The sequence below is a fragment of the Bombus fervidus genome, unplaced genomic scaffold (genome assembly GCF_041682495.2).
Source record: "Bombus fervidus isolate BK054 unplaced genomic scaffold, iyBomFerv1 scaffold0050, whole genome shotgun sequence".
NCBI classification, from domain to species: Eukaryota; Metazoa; Arthropoda; class Insecta; order Hymenoptera; family Apidae; genus Bombus; species Bombus fervidus.
The window spans coordinates 7,501-12,500 of record NW_027212613.1 but is presented as its reverse complement, the minus strand read 5'-3'; the positions used below and the strand labels follow the sequence as shown (position 1 = coordinate 12,500).

Below are 5,000 nucleotides of genomic sequence, written 5' to 3'. Positions count from 1 at the left end.
CGTGAGGTCGTACACAGAAAGACCCGCCGTCTCCGAATCCTATAACACGAAACCGCTACTATTAATAATAATAATAATAATAATAATAACGATATGTGAGGGAACTTGAGCTGAACACATATCGAAAAAACTAAAAGTTACAGTGGAAACCACGTGTAATGAGAAATGCGATCGAGGCGCCTGCGTGAGGTCGTACACAGAAAGACCCGCCGTCACGATCTCGTATTTCGTATTTGCATCGTGGAAATCCAACGAACGAACAATATAATATATAAACTAAAATCTCTAAAGTGCCTCGTGTCGGAGAGATCACTGCTCACACCTCTTCTATATTTCGTAGTTGCGTTGCGTAGGCCTCACCTCCTAGCAACGGGACATAAGGAAGACTGCTCTTTGGGATCGAACGAAGCGTCTATAACGAGTCGTCGACGAGAGCGAAAGAACGCGAATAGCGAGCCGCAGAAAAATAGGATACCGAATTATATATCTTCGAAGGTTCTCTTCGAAGATCCATGGATACCTATATCTGCGCGTCTCCAGCTATCTCGCGCGTCTCTCCAAACTCTCGTCGTTCCTCGAAACGTGCTTCCTACCCAAAGGGCGTTCGTTCTTCCTATGTCGTTTCGTTGTCGTTCGTTTCAACGGCGAACGATATACGATGTTCGACAAAACGAAACCACGTTGTACGTTCGTACTCGTGGATCGGGTAACCTAGAACGAAAACGCATTGCGTGGATGTTGGCCCGAAAAGATATATACCAGTGCGAGTGATGGTAAAGAGTATAACGATTCTTAACTAGACGAAGTTGGTTCGGAGGGGACCGCCGGCCGTCTCTCTATCCTCGCGAGTCTAATGCCTCGTTCCGTCGCTAGAGTTTTTCAAACTCTGCTTCTGGCTATCGGGAAGAATAGACCGCGCGCGAGGAAGAGGAACGACGACCGTGCGCGTCCCATCGATTTTTTTTATTTTTACCTGAACCACCGAAGTCGATTCAGAGGGGACCGCCGGCCGTCTCTCTATCCTCGTTGTCGTGAGTCATATGCCTCGTTCCGTCGCTAGAGTTTTTCAAACTCTGCTTCTGGCTATCGGGAAGAAACGACCGCGCGAGGAAGACGACGACGACGACCGTGCGCGTCCCATCGAATTTTTTTTTATTTTTACCTGATCGACGGAAGTTTCGTCCGGTTCGTCTCTTTTACCATCGTCTCGTCGACCCGTTCAGAGGGGACCGCCTGTCCATATCCTCGTTGTCGTGAGTCATATGCCTCGTTCCGTCGCTAGAGTTTTTCAAACTCTGCTTCTGGCTATCGGGAAGAAACGACCGCGCGAGGCCGATGGCTGCGAGTCCCATCGAATTTTTTTTAAACGCACGCACACACATACACCTGAACGGAGATGCGTTCCTTTTCGTCGCGATTTTTCGCGCTTTAGTCGTCGTTGTCGCCATCCGTTCGGAGGGGACCGCCGGCCGTCTCTCTATCCTCGTTGTCGAGAGTCTAATGCCTCGTTCCGTCGCTAGAGTTTTTCAAACTCTGCTTCTGGCTATCGGGAAGAAAAGACCGCGCGAGGAAGAGGAAGGACGACCGTGCGCGTCCCTTTCGAATTTTTTTTTATTTTTACCTGAGCGACCAAAGTGGATTCAGAGGGGACCGCCGGCCGTCTCTCTATCTTCGTTGTCGCGAGTCTAATGCCTCGTTCCGTCGCTAGAGTTTTTCAAACTCTGCTTCTGGCTATCGGGAAGAATAGACCGCGCGCGAGGAAGAGGAAGGACGACCGTGCGCGTCCCATCGATTTTTTTTATTTTTACCTGAACCACCGAAGTCGATTCAGAGGGGACCGCCGGCCGTGTCTGTATCCTCGTTGTCGAGAGTCTAATGCCTCGTTCCGTCGCTAGAGTTTTTCAAACTCTGCTTCTGGCTATCGGGAAGAAACGACCGCGCGAGGAAGACTACGACCGTGCGCGTCCCATCGATTTTTTTTTACCCGAACGATGGAGATGCATATCGGCTGTTTGCTTCGAATAACTGGACGAGAGGAACGAACATATATATATATCATGGGCTAGCCACCGTGCGCTTTCTTCGCGAGATCGTGTGCTGTACAGAGGATTCAGAATCGGGTGTTATATCCCCGTCGTTTCCTGACGAACGGAGCTTCGATCTCGTTGGTTGTTATATATTATAATGCACTTTACGCCCGGTCGGCGGGCTGCGTGTGTCGTCGCGCAGTCCGTCCGATTTCGTTTTCGAACGTATTTTCGTGTCGTCAATCATATGGCGACTTCCGCGCGTTCGATTCCCGTTGGTCGGACGTTTGTCGGATATCGGCTTCTTTCGAACCGAGAATAAGAGTACAAAAACCTGAGTACACAAACAAAAATCCATGCATAAACGATTACCCTGAACGGTGGATCACTTGGCTCGTGGGTCGATGAAGAACGCAGCTAATTGCGCGTCAACGTGTGAACTGCAGGACACATGAACATCGACATTTCGAACGCACATTGCGGTCCACGGATACAATTCCTGGACCACGCCTGGCTGAGGGTTGCTCACGTAAACCTAAGACTGCTTGCGTTGCGTATCGTTGCTCTCGGTCCGTATCTCTCTGTTCTTTCTTGCCTCGTCGACAGCCCGCCGTCGTTCGTTTTATCTTTAAACGAACGTTTCTGAGTCGGAGGACGAGCGCCAAGCAAAAGAATACGAATTAAAGAGCGGTCGAGGGCTCGTACGCGACGTACGAGCGATTGTTGGACGTTCGTCGGCGTTCGTCGCTGGATCGTGTGGAGACCGGCGTACGCATGCTCTCGATACAAATATATATGAAAAATCTATCGCGTTCACGGGAGACTCGCAAAACTACCTCCGTCTCTTCTCTGTCCCTTCTTGGCTTGACAACCCGCCGTCGTTCGTGTTTTACGAACGTTTCTGAGTCGGACGAAGCGCAAGAAGAAGGATACGAATTAAAAGAGCGCGGAGAGAACCGTCGTCGTCGACGCGGTTATCGAGATACACAGAGCGAGTTTTCTTCGTGGCCGATTTTTTTTTTCTTTTTGTATCAGCCTCTGCTACGTTTTGTTAGTCTTCGATAAGCACGAATGACCGCGCCCCCGACGTCGTCTTAAATGAATTTTTGGCGAGACTGAGAGAAAGCAAAAATATTTTTGAACAAAGTCAGTCGAGAGAGGAGAGAAAAGAGAACCAAGATATTAAAACCTAAACCTAAACTTGGTGGCGTAACGAAAAACTGTGTGCCTTAAAGAAACACAACCGTCTTTTCATCAAGATGTTTTTACTCGTACAGCCCCAGGGATCGAATACCCACTCCGTCTGTTCGTGCGGCAGAGATGTATTCTGCAGGCGCGAGACGACTGACGAGAAGACAACGAGGACCGTCGCATCGATGGGTCGTCGTTGCGTTTTTCATCCTCTGTGCTTTTTTCTGTTCTTCGCGAACCCAGAGAAAGCCGTAGATCCGGGAACGGACACACGAGATTTCTTCGAACGCTGATGACTTAGGGAGATGATCCCCAGCGTTGCGCGGAGATCGGAGAGTACGCGTACATGTATCGGGACGAATTTTTCCCCGTCGGTCGCGTATCTCTCTGCCCGCGCGCCTGGCCCAAAGCCACGTTCGTCGGAAATCAACGAAAAGTGTGTTACGATCTAGCGTGCGTCTACGATCGGCTATATTTAAGGGTGACGAAGAAGAGAAAAGCTCACGGTGTTGCGCAACGTTTCTGTACTCGATTTTAAGATGTGCATGTGAGTCCGTTACAAAGTTGTTCGGATCGTCGAAAATAGTCGTTTTCGTCGTCGTGCGAAAGAGAATAATCTCTGACATTGGCACGGAGAGATCGCGCAGAGGAAGAGAACGATCCTCTTTGGCGAGGCTCGAGAAAGACTAACGAAACTTGATTAGAGACGAGGTATACACGCGCCGTACGTACGACGTACGCGCGTGTGATTTTTTTTTGCTTTAAGGCGATTCGGCGCTCCGAGTATTAGAGAAAAAGAGATCGTTGGTCATCCCATGTCTCTTCGTCGTCTATCGCTGGACCGCGCATCCTAACGTATCGCCGGTCGTCCAGTCCCCGAGTAATAAATTCACCCCGTTGTGTACGTCTCGCGCTCGCTTTTCCACTTGCGTGAGTTCCCGTGCGTTTTCGTCGTTGGTACAGAGCAAAGAAACCGATATGTTATATACATGTCGCGTGTTCGATCTCTGTGCCAGCAATAACAGGCGAAAACAAGGAACCGCTGGAATCGTCGAGAAGAGAGAAACGGCTACGGGAGATATATTATACATAACACGTGTATATATATATATATATATTATACAAAGAGGACGGGCGTTAAAAACCGGAGATCGTTACGGGTGTCTTGCGTGAGTCTTAGCTCGAACATGATACGACGAACGAAGTTTAAAAGGCACTTTGGCGAGATGCATAAAACGTTTCTCGATCGAGATAGAATATAAGGTTCTCGATTCTATTCGAATTAATTTTTTTTTTTTATTTTTTTTTCTCTTTGAGGCGATTCTCGGAGAGAGAAATAAAAATAAAGACCCTCTGTCGCATTGTTATCAAACCGTCTTGCTTTTCTCGAATCGCGCCCACATGGCACGAAATTTTTTTTTCTTTGAAAAAAAAAATTGTCACCGTGTCGTGACGTTGAAGCGACCTCAGAGTAGGCGAGATCACCCGCTGAATTTAAGCATATTACTAAGCGGAGGAAAAGAAACTAACAAGGATTTCCTTAGTAGCGGCGAGCGAACAGGAATTAGCCCAGCACTGAATCCCGCGGTTCCGCCGTTGGGAAATGTAGTGTTCGGGAGGATCCGTTTATCCCGTGACGTCGAACCGCGTCCAAGTCCATCTTGAATGGGGCCATGTACCCACAGAGGGTGCCAGGCCCGTAGTGACCGGAACGCGTTTCGGGAGGATCTCTCCTTAGAGTCGGGTTGCTTGAGAGTGCAGCCCTAAGTTGGTGGTAAACTC

The 5,000-nt window shown here is 49.0% G+C and overlaps 2 non-coding genes across 2 annotated transcripts in view; both read left to right on the top strand.

Moving 5' to 3' along the window:
* Positions 1–2,396: 2,396 nt before the first annotated feature.
* On the top strand, positions 2,397–2,551 carry LOC139997286 (5.8S ribosomal RNA). Its single transcript, XR_011802690.1, has one exon. It is a non-coding gene; the product is annotated as a 5.8S ribosomal RNA (ribosomal RNA).
* Positions 2,552–4,679: 2,128 nt separating this feature from the next.
* LOC139997289 (large subunit ribosomal RNA) overlaps positions 4,680–5,000 on the top strand; it is a 4,174-nt gene continuing 3,853 nt past the window's right edge. Inside the window, exon 1 of the ribosomal RNA XR_011802693.1 lies at positions 4,680–5,000. This exon is cut by the window's right edge and continues 3,853 nt beyond it. This is a non-coding gene — a ribosomal RNA (large subunit ribosomal RNA).